The sequence below is a fragment of the Suncus etruscus genome, chromosome 1 (genome assembly GCF_024139225.1).
Source record: "Suncus etruscus isolate mSunEtr1 chromosome 1, mSunEtr1.pri.cur, whole genome shotgun sequence".
Taxonomy (NCBI): domain Eukaryota; kingdom Metazoa; phylum Chordata; class Mammalia; order Eulipotyphla; family Soricidae; genus Suncus; species Suncus etruscus.
This window is the reverse complement of record NC_064848.1, coordinates 132,586,724-132,607,840: the sequence shown is the minus strand read 5'-3', so window position 1 is coordinate 132,607,840 and position 21,117 is coordinate 132,586,724. Positions and strand designations below refer to the sequence as shown.

Genomic DNA, 21,117 nt, shown 5'->3' with positions numbered 1-21,117 from the left:
ATAGCCTAAAAGTTATATTATCAATCAAAATTTAACATTACCTTTAGTATACTAAAAGAAATTTAATGAATAGGCAGGATTTATTCCAGGAATGCTAGACATTTGAAACTTCAACCAATAAATATACAGTGATACACTGCTTCAGAAAAAATGGCAATATAACTATATGATTATGTTAATGGGCACATAATATGCATTTAAAATATTTAGAAAAATTTGATAAAATATAAGTTATAAATAAATTCCTTCTTCTATAAGTACAACAAAAAGGAATATTCAATGCAATTAAACCCAAAGCATGTATTAATAATGAGAAGCTGAAAGTATTACTTTTAAGATCAGAAATGACAAAAATATTGAATATATTCACTTACTATTCTATATAGCTTTAATCTATAAGAGAAATCAGAGAAGCACAGGATATATAATAGAAAAAAATCATTTAGAAAAAAAATGTTAGCATACATAGAATATTTCAAAATCTCCAATAAAAAAGCTGATCAATAGAAACAAAGTAAAATCATAAATTTTGGTTTGGGTCCCATGGAATATTTAATCAAACATGGAGAATAGGAGCCAAAGAGAAGCTCAATTCCTAAATTTTTTAGAAATGTTCCATATTGTTTTCCAGAAATGCTGGACCAGTTGACATTTCCAGAAGTTCTAAATGAGATTCCTACCTCATAGCATAGTATTCATTTCAGCAGTTGTTCTTGCTTTTAATTAGACTTTCGTGCACGGAATTAGAATGAATTATCAGTCCATCATTTTTCTTTGCACATAGCTGATCTGCTTTCCCATTAGTTGCTGAAAAGAAATTCTGAGTTCCACTTTATAATTTTTTTCTTCTATGTCAAATATTAAAAATTGATATAACTGAGGGTTTGATCAGGATATTCTTCTCTATACCACTGAACTGAGAATCTCTTTTTACTTTGGTACCATCCTATTTTAATTATTATGTGTCTTTTTAGTATAGTTTGAAGTTGTGGAAGATGATGCTTCCCATCTTCATTCCTCCAAAGATTACTTTAGCAATTTGGAAATCTTTATTGTTATACATAGATTTCAAAAGCATTGGATCTATTTATTCAAAATATGACATGGGTTACTTTATAGGAACTGTATTAAATTTGTACAATGCTTTGGGGTTATAATGCCAATGAGATGATATTAATACTCTCAATTCTTAAGTATGGGCTGTGTTTTCATTTTCTTATGTCCTTTTGATTTCTTGAAGTAGCGTTTTGTAGTTTTTCTCTGTGCTAGACTTGCACCTCTTTAGAGGACCTAATTCCCAAGGTACTTGATGTTTTAGACACATTGTGAATGGTATTTTTTGTATCATAAAATTAGCCATTCTTGGGGCCGGAGAGGTGGCGCTAGAGGTAAGGTTTCTGCTTTGCAAGCACTAGCCAAGGAAGGACCGTGATTCGTTCCCCCGGCATCGATATGGTCCCCCCAAGTCAGGAGAGATTTCTGAGCACTTAACCAGGAGTAACCTCTGAGTATCAAATGGGTGTGGCCAAAAAATTAGTCATTCTTTATAGGTTCTTTTGTTTTATGACATAAGGATTCTAAAAAAAAATTTTCTAATGATTCTGTGGAATCTTTTGTGACATTTTTCTTTTTCATTTATAATTAGATTGTTCATCTCTAATACTCACTTACATGCTTTCTCTTTCCTCCACCCACCCCTCTCAGTCTTAATAATGGTTTCTTATTCTTGTTTATCATTTCAATGAACCATTCTTGGTTTCATGACCTTTTAGGTGTTTTTATTTTTTATTATTCATTACATTTCTTTTTTCTTTTTTGGTTTTTAGGCCACCACAGTGATCCTCAGGGGTTACTCCTGGCTATGCTCTCAGAAATTGTCTCTGGCTTGGGAGACCATATGGGATGCTGAGGGATCGAACTGCAGTTGGTCCTAGGTTAGCAAGTGTAAATGCCCTACCACCTGTGCCACCGCTCTGGCCCTCATTAAATTTCTTATCCACGTTTTATTATTTCCTTCCTCCTGCCTGCTTTGGGCTTTTGTTCTTGATCATTTTCTTAAGTGGACTGTCAAATTATTTTTGGACCCTTTTTTCCTGATGAATGCTTGCATAGATATAAACATTCCTCTTAATATGTTAGCCATGGACACAAGTTCTGGTAGAACATGTTCTAATTTTCATTTCTTTCCAGAAATACTTTAATTTCCTCTTTGATTAGTTCTCTGAACCAATTCTTGTCAGCTATTTAATTTATAGATGATTGAGATGTTTCATCATTTCTGTTAATGCTTAACATTTATTTTCAATGTAGCATTCAGAGATGATCATTTCTGTACTCTTAATTTTATAGAGCTATGTTTTGTGCCCCAATATGTTCTGTTCAATGTTCCATGTGCATTAAAGACAAATATGCATTCAGCTTTTTGAGGATGAAATGTTTATATACGCATATGTGTACATATGTAAATGTATACATATATACATATAAATCTATATAGACATATATTTATATATACACATATATTTATATACATAAATATATAGTAAAAAACTCTTCTTTCTTTGAAGTAAATATTTTCTTTCTAAGCTTCAATCTCATTGATCTATCAAGATGTGATAGAATAGTGTTGAAATCTCCAAGTACTATTGTGCTACAATGTTATTTTTTTTTCAAAGTTATTAGTAGTTCTTAATTATTTTGCTGGTTGCTTATTTGGTCGTGTGTTTAGGAGTGAGAATTCTTGAGAATATCACATAATCATTAATAATTACAATATCTCTTCTGATAATCTCTCTTTTAAACCTGAAGTCTATGACATCAGATATTAGTATAGCTACCATGGCCTTTCTAGATGATTTTTTCCTCTTCTTTTTTAGTGTATTTATCCCAATGATATTGAGAGTATTGTCATAGAGTTTTGTCTATATTTCTTCAGAAATTTGGTAGATGTGTGGTATCTGCCTTGTTCTGGTAAATATTTTGAGTCTATGAAGTTCCTAAACTGTGTTTATCCATGAAATTTTGTGTTGTTCCACCAAATCTGGATGAGGAATGGGCGAGGTAATGTATCCTGCATGGTGCATTCATTTTGCTGAGGTTTGACTATAACACACAACTGTCTTACGGCCCAGAGTGCTTCAATTGCTTTAAATTTTAAGGATGCTTATTTATATGTAATGTCCTTCTTTGCTGCTTTTAGTATTTAATCTCTACCTATCTATGATTTTTTTATTCTGATAAGGACAAGCCAGTGAATTAAAAAATAAAATGGAGGATTCAGGGACCAAGTGTTAGTACAGTTGGTAAAGTGTTTGTTTTGTATGTGCCTCTTAGATTCTATTCCCTTGTATCTCATATGGTCCTCTGTGCCCCACCAGGAGTGATTCTTGATCATAAAGCCAAGAATAACCTCAGAACACTTCTGGGTATTTCCCCAAAACAAACAAACAAACAAACAAAATTATGCACAGTACTTCTAGAAAAGAAGAGTACTTCGTAAAAAAAAAAGTCTGAAAGAAATGTACAACCTACCAGATAATTGTGAGATACGTTTCAAAGGAATAATATAAACATTTATAGGAGACTGAGGAACAGGTAGGAAAAAATCAATGAAGAGCTTCAGTCAAAGAAAACGACTTGCCAGAGTTGAAGATTGAATGCACCCAGATTTATGAAATTCCAAGTGTTCCAGCCAAAATAAACTCAGGGATTTTGTTTTGTTTTGTCAAAAAAGATCTCATCTGGAGACAAAGTGGTTTCACAGTGAGTAGAACATTTGCCTTGCAAGTTGGTTGAAGCAGGTTCAATCATGACTTCCCATATGGTCAGGAGTGATTTATAAGAGCAAAGCAAGGAGTAACCCCTTGAGATGAGAGCCTACAGATGTGGCCCAAACACCAATATAAATGGTCTTATCAGATGATTATTATATATTATTGAACAATTGAAAGCCACAATTCAAAGTTTATTCTTCTAAAATTATACGAAGTCAAAAAATGTCTTCATATCAGTTGCTATTGAATATTGAGGGGATTACACATTGCTTCATTCATGACACTGTTAAATTATTTTCTAACATTTCTAATTTGTATTACAGAGCATACTGCTCTCTCATAAACTATGTTGTAATTTTTTCACTTTCAATATCTGTCTTCAAATATTCAACAAGCTCACTAATGTCAGGAAGCATTCAACTTCTTTGAATAATTGATCATATTGAACCTAGCAGAAAATACCTAGCAAATTCTTTCTAAATTACTTGAATATATACTTACTAAAAATTAGGTAATTTAGTTATGCTGGGTTTTCAAATATTATAATCAATAACTGATGGAAACTCGAATATTTTATATATGCTTTAGTAATACATACTATAACATGTTTATAATAAAATAACTTCCCAGGGGTTAGTTCTCATTTTATAAAATAAATTAAGATAAAGTGGCTTATAACAATAACTTTGTGCTAAAAACTGTACATACTTATGCCATTGCTTTTTTTGGGGGGAGAGGAGGACACACCTAGTGGTGCTCAAGGGTTACTCCCGGCTCTTTAGTCAGAAATTGCTTCTGGCTCTAGGGACCATATGGAATGCTAGGCATTGAACTTGCATCCATCCTGGGTTGGCTGTGTGCAAGGCAAATGCCCTACTATTGTACTACTCCGAACCCAATGCCACTGCTTTTTTATTTTTTTTTTATTTTTTTTTCAATTTTTTTATCTTTATTTAAACACCGTGATTACAAACTTGATTATAGTTGTATGATTACAGTCATGTAAAGAACACCCCCCTTCACCAGAGCAACATTCCCACCAACAATTTCCCAGATCTCCCTCTTCACCACCCCTCTACACCTGTACTCGAGACAGGTGTATCCATATCTACTTCCCTCATTCATTCACATTGTTATGATAGTTTTCAGTGTAGTCATCTCTCCAACGGCACTCATTACTCTATGTGATGAGCTTCATGTCTTGAGCTGCACCTACCAGCCCTCATCTCTCTTGTCTCTGAGATACTGTTAAAAATGTCTTTCATTTTTTAAAGCCCATAGATGAGTGAAACCATTCTGCGTCTTTGTCTCTCCCTCTGACTTACTTCACTCAGCATAATAGATTCCATGTACATCCATGTATAGGAAAATTTCATGACTTCATCTCTCCTGATGGCTGCATAGTATTCCATTGTGTATATGTACCAGTTTCTTCAGCCACTCATCTGTTGAAGGGCATCTTGGTTGTTTCCAGAGTCTGGCTATTGTAAATAGCACTGCAATGAATATAGGAGTAAGGAAGGGATTTTTGTATTGTATTTTTGTGTTCCTCGGGTATATTCCTAGGAGTGGTATAGCTGGATCGTATGGAAGCTCAATTTCCAGTTTGTGAAGGAATCTCCATATCACTTTCCATAAAGGTTGTACTAGACGGCATTCCCACCAGCAGTGAAAAAGAGTTCCTTTCTCCCCACATCCCTGCCAGAACTGCTTGCTTTCCTTTTTTGTGATGTGTGCCAATCTCAGTGGCGTGAGGTGGTACCTCATAGTAGTTTTGATTTGCATCTCCCTGATGATTAGTGATGTTGAGCATCTTTTCATGTGCCTTTTGGCCATTTGCCTTTCTTCTTTTTCAAAGTGTCTGTTCATTTCTTCTCCCCATTTTTTGATGGGGTTAGTTGTTTTTTTCTTGTATAGTTCTGTCAGTACTTTGTAAATTTTGGATATTAGCCCTTTATCTGATGAGTATTGGGTGAATAATTTCTCCCACTCAGGGGGTGGCCTTTGTATTCTGGGCACTATTTCCTTTGAGATGCAGAATCTTCTCAGCTTAATATAGTCCCATCTGTTTATCTCTGCTTCCACTTGTTTGGAAAGTGCAGTTTCCTCCTTGAAGATGCCTTTAATCTCAATGTCCTGGAGTGTTTCACCTACATGTTGTTCTATATACCTTATAGTTTCAGTTCTGATATCAAGGTCTTTAATCCATTTGGATTTTACCTTTGTACATGGTGTTAGCTGTAGGTCTCAGTTCGCTTTTTTGCAAGTGGCTAACCAGTTGTGCCAACACCACTTGTTGAATAGGCTTTCCCTGCTCCATTTTGGATTTCTAGCTCCTTTATCAAAAACAAGGTGGTTACATGTCTGAGGAACCTTCTCTGAGTACTCAAGTCTATTCCACTGATCTGAGGGTCTGTCTTTATTCCAATACCATGCTGTTTTTATAACTGTTGCTTTGTAATACAACTTAAAATTGGGGAAAGTAATGCCTCCCATATTCCTTTTCCCAAGGAGTGCTTTAGCTATTTGAGGTTGTTTGTTGTTCCAGATGAATTTCAGAAGTATTTGATCCACTTCTTTGAAAAATGTTATGGGTATCTTCAGAGGAATCGCGTTAAATCTGTACAATTCTTTTGGAAGTATTCCATTTTAATGACGTTGATCCTGCCAATCCATGAGCAAGGTATGTGTTTTCATTTCTGCGTGTTCTCTCTTATTTCTTGGAGCAGTGTTTTGTAGTTTTCTTTGTATAGATCCTTCACATCTTTAGTCAGGTTGACTCCAAGATATTTGAGTTTGTGTGGCACTAATGTGAATGGATTGTTCTCTTAATGTCCATTTCTTCCCTATCATTATTAGTTTATAAAAAGGCCATTGATTTTTGTGTGTTAATTTTGTACCCTGCCATTTTGCTATTATTTCTAGAAACTTTTTGGTAAATTCTTTAGGGTGTTCTAAGTAGAGTATCATGTCATCTGCAAACAGTGAGAGCTTGACTTCTTCCTTTTCTATCTGGATTCCCTTGATATCTTTTTCTTGCCTAATCGCTATAGCTAGTACTTCCAGTACTATTTGAATAGGAGTGGTGAGAGAGGACAACCTTGTCTTGTACCAGAAGTTAGAGGGAAGGATTTTAGTTTATCTCCATTGAGGATAATATTTGCCACTGGCTTCTGGTAGATGGCTTTGATTATATTGAGAAAGGTTCCTTTTATTCCTATCTTGCTGAGAGTTTTCATCAAGAATGGGTGTTGAACCTTATCAAATGCTTTTTCTGCATCTATTGATATGATCATGTGATTTTTATTTTTTTTGTTGTTTATGTTGTGTATTATATTGATAGATTTACGGATGTTAAACCAGCCTTGCATCCTAGGATGAAACCTACTTGATCGAAGTGAATGATCTTCTTGATGAGGCACTGGATCCTGTTCGCCAGGATTTTGTAGAGGATCTTTGCATCTGTTGTCATCAGGAATATTGGTCTGTAATTTTCTTTTTTGGCAGCATCTCTATCAGGTTTTGGTATTAATGTGATGTTGGCTTCATTATAGCTATTTGGAAGTGTTCCTGTTTTTTCGATTTCATAAAAGAGCCTGGCCAGGATTGGTAGTAGTTCCTCTTAAAAGGTTTGAAAGAATTCCATCGTGTATCCATCAGGGCCTGGGCTTTTGTTTTTGGGCAAATTTTTTATTACAGTTTTAATTTCCTCAATAGTGATTGGGGTGTTTAGATATGCTACATCTTCTTTATTCAACCGTGGAAGGTTATATGAGTTCAGAAATTTATCCATTTCTTCCAGGTTCTCATATTTAGTGGCATAGAGTTTCTCAAAGTATTCTCTGAATACCCTTTTAATCTCCCAGTATCTGTAGTGATCTCCCCCTCTTCATTTCTAACACGCATTATAAAGTTTCTCTCTCTCTTTTGCTTTGTGAGTTTTGCCAATGGTCTATCAATCTTGTTTATTTTTACAAAGAACCAACTTCTGCTTTCGTTGATCTTTCTGATTGTTTTTTGGGTTTCCACTTCATTGATTTCTGCTCTCAACTTTGTTATTTCCTTCTGTCTCCCTATTTTTGGGTCTTTTTGTTGAGCACTTTCTAGTTCTATTAGCTGTGTCATTAAGCTACTCAGGTAAGCTCCTTCTTCCTTCCTGATGTGTGCTTGCAAAGTTATAAATTTTCCTCTCAGTACTGCTTTTGCTGTGTCCCATAAGTTCTGATAGTTTGTGTCTTTATTGTCATTTGTTTCCAGGAACCTTTTTATTTCCTCCTTGATTTCATCTTGGACCCACTGGTTATTCAGTATGAGGCTATTTAACTTCCAGGTGTTAAATTTTTTCTTCTGTGTCCCTTTGCAGTTCACATCTAACTTCAGAGCCTTGTGGTCAGCAAAATCCCTATCCTTTTTATTTTATGGAGGTATGTTTTATGTGCCAGCATGTGATCTATCCTGGAGAATGATCCATGTATATTGGAAAAGAATGTGTATCCAGTTTTCTGAGGATGGAGTGCCCTCTATATATCTACTAGGCCTCTTTCTTCCGTTTCTCAGGTCTAGTATATTTTTTAGGGTTTTCATTTGGTTGACCTATCAAGTGTTGACAAGCCTGTGTTGAAGTCTCCCACAATTATTGTGTTATTATTGATATCCTTCTTCAATTGTCAACAATTGTATTAAATACTTTGCTGGTCCCTCATTGGGTGCATATATGTTTAGGAGAGTGATTTCTTCTTGCTGTACAAATCCCTTGATTAGTACATAATATCCATCTTTGTCCCTTACAACTTTTCTGAGTATAAAGTTTGTGTCATCTGATATTAGTATGGCCACCCCCACATTTTTAAGGGTGGTGTTTGCTTGAATGATTTTCCTCCAGCCTTTGATTTTGAGTCTATGTTTATTCTGACTATTCATGTGTTTCTTGTAGACAGCAGAAGGTTGGCTTCAGTTTTTTGATCCATTTCACCACTCTGTGCCTCTTCACTGGTGCATTTAGTCCATTGACATTGAGAGAAATAATTGTCATGGGATTTATTGCCATCTTTGTGTAGAAGTTTGGTGTTTTTTTTGTTCTGACTTGTCTTTAGAATAGATCTTTCAGTTTTTCTTTTAAGGCTGGTTTTCAATCTGCAAAGTTTTTGAGCTGTTGTTTATCTGTGAAGCCATGTATACATCCTTCAAACCTGAAACTGAGTTTTGCTGGGTGCAGTACTCTTGGCAAAGCATTTATTTCATTGAGTTTTGCCACTATATCCCACCACTGCCTTCTGGCCTTGAGTGTTTCTGGTGACAGGTCTGCTGTAAATTTCAAGAATGCTCCTTGGAATGTAATTTCCCTTTTCTATCTTGCTGCTTGCAGTATTCTATCTCTATCTGTGGGTTTCATCATGGTGACTAGGATATGTCTTGGGGTGTTTCTCCTGGGGTCTTTTTTAGCTGGTACTCTTCGGGCATGCAGGATTTGGTCACATGTTTTCTTTAGCTCTGGTAGTTTCTCTGTGATGATGTTCTGACCATTAATTCTTCCTGAAGATTTTCTTCTTGGGTCTCTGGGACTCCAATGATTATAAAGTTGTTTCTGTTGAGCTTATCAAAGACTTCTATTTTCATCTGCTCATATTCTTTGAGTAACTTTTCCATTATCTGATCCTTTGATTTAAGGCTTTTTTCCAATCTCTTCTGCTGTGTAAAGTTGTTATGCATCTCGTCTTCTAAAGCACTAATTCTATCCTCAGCTGCTTTTAACCTGTTAGAAAGCTCATCCATTATGTTCTTCAATTTGTCTACTGAGTTTTTCAGACCTGTTATCTGACCTGATATTTCAGTTTGGAGTTTTCTGATTTCTATCTTCATATTCTCTTGATTTTTATTAGTGTTCTGATTTATACTTTCTTTGAATTCTGTGAGCAACCTCCATATTTCTTCTCTAAACTCCATTTCTGAAAGACTGCTTAGGTAGTTGGCCATTGTTGGGTCATCAGAGTTTCCATCTTCATTCTCTATGGTTGAATTTGGTCTGCGTAGTCTCCCCATTGTCACACTTATGCTGTGGGTTTTTCTACGTGTTGTGGTGGTACTCATTGGCTAGGTGGAGTGCCACACTCCTCTGCTTCTACCCCTTGTAGGTGGGCTTAAGGGGCCAGCAGAGTTAGCTTTATCTGCAACTCTGGCCCCCAAACACTGACCTCAGCTGAGGCAAGCCGTCAGGGGATGAATGCCAGAGAAGATCAAAGTTCCCAGTTTGATAGAAGCCCGGGGAAGCCCCAAAATGTCTGCCAAGCTTAAGGGGCCCAGCAAAAGTCTCTTATCCACAACTCCAGCCGAAAAGACACACCTCAGCTGAGGCACGTCTTGAAGGGAGAAGGCACGCCTTGCCGAAGAAGATCAAAGTTCCCAGGTTGATGCAAGCTGGGGAGGCCCCCAAATGTCTGCCAAGCCTAGGGGGCCCAGCAGTCAGCTTTATCCACAACTCCGGCCCCCAAACACTCACCTCAGTCAAGGCAAGCCATCAGGGGATGAATGCCAGAGAAGATCAAAGTTCCCAGGTTGATGCAAGCCCGGAGAAGCCCCAAAATGTCTGCCGGCACTGCTTTTTTAAAGATAAATGTTTTAACTTCATATTTTGGACATTTCAAATTATAGGATATTTACTTTTAATAAACTTGAATGATTAAAATATTTATTTCCCTAACAGGCAAACTATACATCAAAGTACTATATGCTTTGAAATCAGTCCTTGAAAATAACAATTGTCCCTTTATTGTATATACATTAATAATAGTTAATTTATCCCCTAGAACACATGCAAACATATAGACTCATAGAGGGCATAAATCAATTGATCTTAAATACTTATTCTATAGTAATGATATTTTAAATGTGTAGATTATATAAAAATGCACCAGTGCATTTAACATATTGTTACTGTGCCCTAATTATGACTGAAAAATTACTAGTGAATGTCCTCCTTTAATCAATAACAAATAAAGACTAATTTAATAATGAATAAAACTATCTTTATATATTTTTTAATTTTGGGGCCACACCTGGTTACACTCAGCAGTTACTCCTAGTTATGCATTCAGAAATCACTCCTGGCTTGGGGAACCATAAGGAATGCTGGGGGATTGAACCTCAGTCCATCCTGTGTCAGCCACATGCAAGGCAAACGCCCTACCATTGCACCATTGCTCCAGCTCCTATCTTTTATGTTTTATTTAATAACCATTAATCAAAATCTTGCAATGTTGTTAATTATTGGGTTTTAGATATACAATGTGCCAGTACTAATACATTCACCAGTGTCCTTGTCCTTCCACCAGTATCACTCCAATAACAATATTTTACTTTAAAAAATTAACCTTTAGAAAAGAGTGTTTGCAAAAGAGGGAAAGTAGTTTTCTGTCTTCTTAAGACCAGGACAGAGAGGGGGGGAGAGGGGGGGAGAGAGAGAGTGAGAGAATGAGTGAAAATAAAAAGAATCTTTAGTTCAGTGCATGTGTTTTTAATCATATGTTAAATATAAAGTTCAAATATACATATTTCTCATCTGGATTAACTAAAAGTTGAAAAATATAATAGTTTTCTAAAAGTTTACCTAGAAAACATAAACATTGAAATGTAACTTTTTTTGATAAGCCACATTTATATTTGTAAGCAATGTCATTCTAAATATAAAGGACTTTTGTCTAACATATATAAAAAGCATCTTAGAAGTCAACAATAAAATGAATACATTTGAAAACAAAGGAACAAGACAAATAAACATTGTACCAAAGAGATTTGCTACTGTATTATAAGCATATGAAAATACATTCAACATCAATTGTCATTAGAAAAATGGAAGTAAACCCCTAATGAGATACAGTACATTCTCACTAGAGTGGCCATAATTCAAAAGTATAATGTTATAACTTGTGGGTGGAAGATATGGAAAAAAATAACAAACCTTCAACATTTCCTTTGAGAGTTTAACTTAGTACAACATTGAAAACCAATCTGGCCATTTATTAAAAGTTAAACAAATATTATGTAATACAATTTCATTCCTAGGTTTCTACCCTAAAGAAATCAAAACTTTGGTCCAAAAACAAATATACACAATTGTATACATGAATACAGCATTTTTCAAAAAAGCGCCAAATTATAAAAGAAAGAAATATAGACTGGACAAGGGATTAAAAAACAACACTATATATATACATATAATGAACTATTAGCAGTGTTAAATACAATCTTTTGACTTATGACATAATGTGGATGAACCTTAAAAATACTTTACCAAGTGGAATGCATAATTCCATTTACATCTTTTTTTATATTATAAAATATTTAATTAAATTTAATAGATGTAACAGAAAATCAAATTTTTACAAGTAATATATCACACTATTATAACATAAAACTTCAAATATAAATGGATGTACACGGTATCTATTATGCTGAGTGAAATAAGTCAGAGAGAGAGAGAAAAATGCAGAATGGTCTCACTCATCTATGGGTTTTAAGAAAAATGAAAGACATTCTTGCAATAATAATTTCAGACACAAAAGAGAAAAGAGCTGGAAGTTCCAGCTCACCTCAGGAAGCTCACCACAAATAGTGATGAGTTTAGCTAGAGAAATAACTACATTTTGAACTGTCATAATAATGAGAATGTATGAGGGAAATGGAGAGCCTGTTTAGAGTACAGGCAGGGGTCGGGTGGGGAGGAGGGAAACTTGGGACATTGGTGATGGGAATGTTGCACTGGTGATGCGGGGTGTTCTTTACATGACTGAAACCCAAACACAATCATGTATGTAATCAAGGTGTTTAAATTAAAAAAAATTAAGGAATTACAACTTTTTGTAGTGTAATTACTTTAGCAATGAATTATATCAGACTTTACTTATCTAAAAATGTGTTTTTCCATGTTATTGAAAAGAATATTCTTGAATTAAACATTTAATATTTTATTTTCTGAAATAAAAAAGAATATTCATATAAAATATTGTTCATCAGGATTTAGTGTAAATGTATGGTTAACAAAGGATTGCTTTAAAGTTTTTGTTCAGTAATTTTTCAGATAAAATGGAAAATAGTTATCTTTGATACTTTTAATAAAAAGTATCAAAAAAATTTTAATAAAAATTAGAGCACACTTTAAACTTAACCTTATTGAAATTTTAAATATTTTACTGGTTATTATATTAAGAAATTTTTGTTTATAAAAAAAGAAATGTAACTTTTATCAAAACATTATGCAGATAGTAAATTTAATATTACAACTTTCTACAAAAGATAATAGATAGGCTTGCATGAAACCTACTCTGATTCAATTCTCAAATACTACCTGAGCACTAATAGTAATGTGCCCTCATCAGAGAGCAAGGTGTAAAGCCCCTCACAAATTAGTACTGAACTCATCACAGGATACACCATCTCATATATTTTGCTTTTAATGTGTAAGTTCATGAATTGGTGGAAGAGCTTTTCTAGCTAACAAATGGAAAGTCTTTTTGGAGGCTGTTGGAGATGACTTCCACAGAATATTGACTTTGAGGAACCCACTAAAACATTACCATTAATACATAGAATCAACACTGCATTAGTATGGAAATTGGGATACTGATACAAAATTAGAAAGTGTGTTTTTCCTAGTAAGAAATACTACCATAGTCTACTGGCTATAGATAGATGATATACAAACATAGGCAACACATACATTAATATTAACAGTGCTAGTTACATCAACATTCTTTGTACAATTCATGTTTGAATAACAGCTGCAATAAAAATTTTCAGTAAACTTTTTCAGATCTTCATTTGTGGATTTCCCATGAACTTGATATTCTTTATCTTCCTCAACCTCAATCTTAAAAGTATCTGAGCTCAGATGAAGATAGTCTGCTGAGTACCAGTTTTTTCTTATACATATACCTTGCTCTTAACAGAGCAGTTGGCTACACATTTTGGCTGCTAAGCTGACATTGAGTAAGTAAGGATTCAAAACAGTTTTCATGTAATCTTGTAGATTGTGGCAATCTTCCTGTAAGAAAAAGAAGTGATGAATATCAAGAAATAAGACAAGTCAACATATATGGAAATTTAGTCAGTGTGTTATCTATTTTCTCTTTTCTGTTCTTTGGTTTTTGTTTTTTGACCATACACAATGTTGCTGATTCTCAGTAGTAATTCCCTTAATTAAGAATCAATATGGCAATGCTCCAGGATCAGAAGAAATGCCAGAGATCAAAGTCTGTCAACTGCTGGCAATGCAAGCACTCCACTGTACTATTTCTGTGGCCTCATGTTAAGCATTTTATAAAAGGAACAAGTGCAACAATTACAGCTACAATAAAACCTGTAAGCAAGAAAATATTTTTAACTTATTGATTAAAATTATTTCTGATTTGTTCTGTAACAATTTTAAATAGTTTTCTGTCACTTAATGCTACTGAATCATTGAGGATTATACTCTAGCTTTGGTCTCCCTTGATTTTTATGTACTAACAGGGATAAGAAACAGATTAGTTTATCTCAAGAGGAAGAGATAGTGCTTGCCTGGCATTAGTTGATCCAGCTTTGATCACCTGCACTGCATATCCACCTGAGCTCCACCAGGAATGGTCTTTATGCACAGTTCTATGAGAAAGCACTCAGCATCATGGGTGGTAACCCCAAACCTAAATAAGTATATCTATTGAATTATATATTAGTATATCTATTTGGGTCTATGATCTCAATTAAATTAAAGAATAATTAAATATTACTTGAAATATTTATAATTCACTTTGGCCACAATAAAAATTAAAAAAATAAAGTTCAGAATTTAAGAATCACTCTAACCTTCTTATCCAGGTGATCTTGGAAAAATTAATCTATCTGACTTTAGCTTTATCATCAGCAGAGTTATAGTATCTCTTCAGGCTGTTGTAAAGATAACAGTATTTAAATTAACATATGGAAGAAATTAGCACGAAGCTTTCATATAACACTTTAATCCTAATAAACCTAATATAATAAAATAAAATTTGTTGGGAAAAATATTTAGTGCTCAGTGAAAATGATTACATAAGTCTATAGCTCAAACCCCAAAATATAAATGCTTATTTTATTGACTATGCAGCTCTGTGTCATTCTCACTAGGGATAATATAAATAATCTGTCCAAAGTTAATTTTAAGAATCAAATTGAGATCATTGAATTTATAATTATAAATTATGTATACCAGCAGTTCTGTAAAAGCTACTATGAAGTGGAGTGGTGCCAAAATTTCTACTTATACATATAAAAACATAAATAGCCTAAAAATATGCATAGTAGTAAAATAAAGTAAGTTTCTAAAGTATTTTATTTTATTTAAATTTAATTTTTAAACATGGTGATTAGTCTGTCTTTTGTAATAAACTGTGTAATTAAGACTATGTTTAACTAATTTATTAATACCAGTTTCAATCATGCCTCATGAGCCAAAATAGTAGAAAGAATCTTCTAGTAGCCCATTAATCTCATTAAATGAAACGAAAGAAATATTTTTATTACATTTCATCAAAATTGTTTGATTCAAACCTAGCTTTGTAAATAAACCTGATATTATTGATATCTCAAGATGCAAAAGAATCAGGAACCATGAGAAGAAATGCAGCATTCAATAGAATAGAAATGTAATGCTTTTTTAATAAAAAATTTTACTTATATGATTATAAATTATAAGAGTGAGCATAACCTTTTAGAATAAAGTGGATTAGTAGCAATAAAGGGGTAATATCATGGATACAGAATAATCAAGATAGTAAAGTATTACTTTTTGTTATCATCATGAAGATGATATTATAATTACATTAAAATGTTAAACTAAGGAAAAAGTAAAATAAAAGGTTAGATAAATTAATACAATGTCATGGCATTCTACTAATTGGTGAATACCTAATTTATTCCTTATGAAAAAAGAAAAGCCATTTATCTAATCTATATCTAATAAAGCACGTTATTTAAGTTGAAAAAAAAAGAAAAGCACTTCTTTAAGCATGGAAGTAATATCGGAATTTATAATAATTCTCATAGAGTTAAGCTACTTTAAAATGAAGACTACATATTTGAGAAAATTTTTCAATACTTAGGATTATTTTTTGGCTATTTATAAATTTTAATTAATTGAATAACTATAAAATATTTTGCTAAGTATAATTTAGTTCATTTTCTCTAAATTTATTATTTCTGTCATTTCTTTATTTGGTGTGCAAACCTAAGAAATTTAAATATATAAGTAGAAAAAAAAACTCAGAAATTATTTAAGTGTCAAAATTCAGGTGTGTAGAGATAATGTAGAGTTAGGAAGCATGCCTTAGATGCAGCACACCTCTTTTCCATCTCTGACAACATATAAGGTTTCCAAGTACCCCCAGGTTGATCGAACACAGAATCAGAAGTAAGTTCTGAGCATTACAAAGAGACCCCAAAACATGTAAATATAAAGTTTCAAATTTAAATTTAAGCAAATATTTTTATCAAGAACATCAAAATATAAATCTTCTATCTTGGGTTAAAAAAAAGCCCAAAAGGAGGAGCCGGGCAGATAGCTGGCTTCCAGTTCTCTCTGATCCGGGAGGCCAGCTTTTCCCAGGTATGGGGTTAGGGGTTACCCCATGCCGCAGGCCTTCTCCCTAGCTTGGGAGATACTGGGAGGCATGGCAGGCCCCTAGCCATTCCCCTATTTTCTCCCCTGGACTCCAGGCCTTTCCTGGGTGCTGGCTCATGTGGACTCTATAGTGGTCCTCAGGCTTTCCCCCTTTCTCTCCCTACACTAAGGGGAGACACATGGTAGCTCCCATATTAGGTTTCTGATTAGTTCCCACTCTTTACCTTTTCTTCTCTTTGTGAACTGTTCAATAAGGAATTTTGGTGAAAGAGTCCCTCAGTTTAATACTTATGTTTGAACCAAATCAAGGGAATTGTTGGACTTGTTCTTGCAGCCCCCATATGTGCTGATAATGCCACGTGGCATTATTCCTTGTTTGCATAGGCACATTAAAATGAAAAATACTATACATTCAAATAAGTTCTTATATAATAGAGATGGGATCACACAAATCTTGTAGTGCAATGGGACCTTAGATCCTAAACATTGACATAATGACCTGGCACAGACCTCAGAAGAACAGGCATTCTCCATTCACCCCTGAACCAGGAAAGCCATCTATGAAACATCCAAAGTTGTCTATAACATCACCTGGAAGCAATCCTCTACCAGGAAAGACCCTACTGCTGCTCTGACATAAATCTACTCAAAAGAATCTTCCCTTAACACTGAGAAGACTTAAACAACAATAACGACCTGCTTACTTGACAGGGCTTTCTGCATTGCCCTTTATTTGTGAGTGAAAATTAGAGGATGCTCCGCACCATCCGAACTTCAATGTAGGATATACAGATTCCAGGAACTTCAATACAGAAACATGATACCAACAACAGCAACTCTGAAAAATAAAACTGTATTGGCACTACAGATGGTGACAGGATTGGACAGGCTAGTTTGCCTGGAGCCTAGAGTTGGTCTTGTGTCAGGAAACTTCAGGGGTAGGGTCTCCTTGTATTTAGGCCAAGGCTTTTCCTTTCCATGTCGCCCATACTTTGGTGGGCCTATGTGAACAATGATTGCCACTCTAACACCATTTTTGCTGTGTTCCTTTGACTCTAAACATTGAAAAAAAAAGACTACTTAAACCTTTGAGATTGACTTAAACTAATATGCATGTGCATAAAAATATTAAAAACTACTATGTCTTCAAGTTTAAGAGTTACATAAATTTTATGGCTTTAGATTGCTTTGTGTACTGCTAAGAAATGTTGTAATGTACTACAATCTGGGGTCTTGAGGGACAAAGTAATTGTACACGGGTCCTGTTTAATTTTTCTTGATGTTCTTCGACTGTAAGTTCAAAATTAGGTAATCAGCAGGGGGATTTCTTCAGAGAACTCTGTTTTTGATGATTGTCCTTCCTCTGTAATTTTACCTTGTCCTCCTTCTTTGAATCATTGTTTAAAAATAAAAAAATAAAAATAATAAAAACCAACTACTTCAAAAAAAAAAAGCCCAAGAGTTTCTTTAAATTTTAATGTATAAAATCTGTTCTTTACAGACCCTGAAATGGGATGTCTGGTTATGAGACTGTAAGGCATCTTCCAAAGCATATACATTAATATCATGTGTACTTCTGTAAGAAAAGGTAAAGTTCACCTCGAACATATCCATGTTCATATCACAACTGTACTCTTGCTTTGAGTCTTAAAGTATAGAGTCATAGATAAAAACTGAAATTGGGAATTAAACAAGATGAGTACTTAAAAAAGTATAAAGTCATCCTAGATTAAAATGCCTTCTTTTAAAAATTGTATTAGAATAAATTTAATTTAATTCATAATATATAGAACAAAATAAACAATATTTAATAGAACAAAATGTATTTTAAATAATTTTACTAGGCTTAATTTATTGGGGAAAAGAAATTATTTCTATTCTTCTATTGAACAAATCGTTCTTTTCAAAAACCTAACTCAATATTAAACTTAAATATTTTTCTTCCAGGCCTAATTAAATTTAAGTGATGGGTTGTGTCTAAAACAATTACAGAAACACGTGACTATTTGACATTTAATTTTTTTGAATTTTTAAAATTTTTAATTTTAAAATGTTTAAATTTATTGTCACAGAATTCTACTCCAACATAGCAGAGCAAATAACATAATTGCTTTTCCTGTTGCTGAACCATCAATAGCATGTACCAAAGTCCCACTAGGGCTGGCTCTTGAGCACTTAGCCAGGAATAAGCTCTGAGCACAGTCAGATATTGCCTAAGAAAACTCAAAAATTCAAACAAGAACAGAATTCTATCACTCTTACTTTTTAATCCATTTTAAAATAGAAAATAATTTTAGCCTAAAATTGGACAAAGCCAAGCACTAAGTCTGAATTTACCCATCAAACAATGGCCATTGTTGTTATTGATCTCTACAAAAAGATAATGTTATTCAGTGACTAAATATTTGATTAAACAATATAGAACAAATAAATTATAAATCACAAATGAACTGTGCTGATGTAACACATTTAAGAGTAAAATAAGATTTCATTAGAAAAATCATCATCAACACCATGGCAATATTCTAAAATGATAGTAATAATTTTCATTCTTTTTTTTTTTTTCTCTTTTTTTTTATTTTGTGTTTTTTTTTTATCTTTTTATTCATTCTTAATAAGTATTGAGATCTGACCACAAAGTCTATTTTTAACTAGAAGTTAAATATCTATTACCTTAGAACAGAGGACAGAACTGGAAGATTATTGCATTTATTCAACCTCACCAGCTGCCAAGTAAGCACAGCACCATTTTTTATTTTCAGTAGCAGCATAATTATTTAAAATAAAAAATTTTACCTACTTCTTATTATTTTAACTTACCTCACTTTGACTCAGATTGAGGCTTCCCCATACTTTCCAGAGGCACCAAGAGCAATATTCTCATCAACTGAGTCCACAAGTTTAACCTGTCAGATGTAATCGAAAAAAAGAGAAAATTACCCCCCCAAAAGTTAAAAAAAAAAAAAAAGAAAAAAGAAGAAATTAAAATAAAGTAAAAATGTTACACATAGAACAATAAGAGTAACTGATATGACCAGGTTATATTCCTGGCACCCTATAGGGTCCTCCTAATCATTTGTGGGTATGGCAAAAAAAAGAAAAGAAAGGATGGAAGGAAGGAAGGAAGGAAGGAAGGAAGGAAGGAAGGAAGGAAGGAAGGAAGGAAGGAAGGAAGGAAGGAAGGAAGGAAGGAAGGAAGGAAGGAAGGAAGGAGGAGGGAGGGAGGGAGGGAGGGAGGGAGGGAGGGAGGGAGGGAGGGAGGGAGGGAGGGAGGGAGGGAGGGAGGGAAGGAAGGAAGGAAGAAGAAGAAAGGAAGGAAAAGGAATGAAGTACAAAACAAGTAAGAGACTGATTATATAGTCCCTACTATCTTATTCTCCACAGCTGCATTATATAATCAAATTAAAATCCAATACTTTTTAATTTTGCACTTGTATTATTAATTCATGTTTTGCATTTACCTCAAATCTACTAAAAAGTAAATTTTATTCATTTTCAAAATGCTGTTGAATTCCACAAAATAAGAAAGTGCACACAATTTTAAAGTTCTTGGTTTGTCGTGATTTACTTACTTGAGAAATTCTCCAGATGCATCAGTAAATACTAGACACACATACACAAAAACCGGAAGTGGATTTTAATCATTGTGCACTTTAGATACCCAAATGGCTTCCTGAACACGAGTTTGGGCAAAGAGTGCAGCCTTTGGACTTGACTTTAACTGTGTATTCAAGAAAATGGATGCATAAAAAGCAGTGCTTTCATTCCACAGCCAATTGAGCTGATTGTTTCTTTTCTTCTATATATCAAAGCAATTTTCAGTGTAGCTGTCATACTTATATTGATGATTGTAACAGTCAGGAAAAAGATAACAACCCCAATATTTATTTGGTTGTAATGATTTTTCCCAGTTTTAAAGTCTCTAAGATGAAATCTTTTGCTGCCTTTGCAAAATCCATTTTTGCTTTCTTTGTAGCAGGTTTCTTTGTAGCAGTTAAGAGTTTGATTGTTTTGCGTAACCAAATTGGTTCTGGTAAATTTTTTTGTCTCCCCAATTTCTTTCCCAGGTAGGTCTCCACTCTTCCCAGTCAATCACAGCCAAGCTAACAGCGTCATTTGACATATAATACGTAATATCATGTTCGGCTTCTTGTAAGTGTACTTGTAGGTTTTCCAACTGGGGAATACCTCTTTGACATTTTATTGTTATGCCTGTAAAGATATAAATGAAGTCTATCAACATAAAGCAATGTAACATTTTGTCCAGTGGCATTTCTATAGGGATATCCAACAAAATGGAAGAATCTCAAATCTAGGGTCACATTATACTTATTGGGACAAGATTCACTTGGGCTATTCCAAGACCAGAGGTAAGGAGCATTTAAATTATAGGAGATGCAACATAATCTATAGTCGAGTAAATTGGAAACAGAAGGAAGATGAGCATTGCTGGGAACATTTCTTTTAATCCAAAAAAGCTAATAAGAACGATACAATTAAAAACTTTCATGGCTAAAAGAAAAAAATTATTGCCTATTCTCTATTTTATGATTTGCTATTTTCAATATTGATGTGAAATATTAATAAAAAATGATGATGGACATAGTACAATGTTGTTATTTTTCTTCTTTTATAATATCTCTAGAGGTTTTGCAAATTGCTCATATAACTGAAAAAAGGGGAATACATTGTTATCTCACTTTTTTCTATCAAAGA

The 21,117-nt window shown here is 33.9% G+C and overlaps 1 pseudogene; it reads right to left on the bottom strand.

Annotated features, from left to right (window-relative positions):
• Positions 1–13,440: 13,440 nt before the first annotated feature.
• On the bottom strand, positions 13,441–20,848 carry LOC126017501 (hyaluronidase PH-20-like; annotated as a pseudogene).
• Between the last annotated feature and the right edge of the window lie 269 nt (positions 20,849–21,117).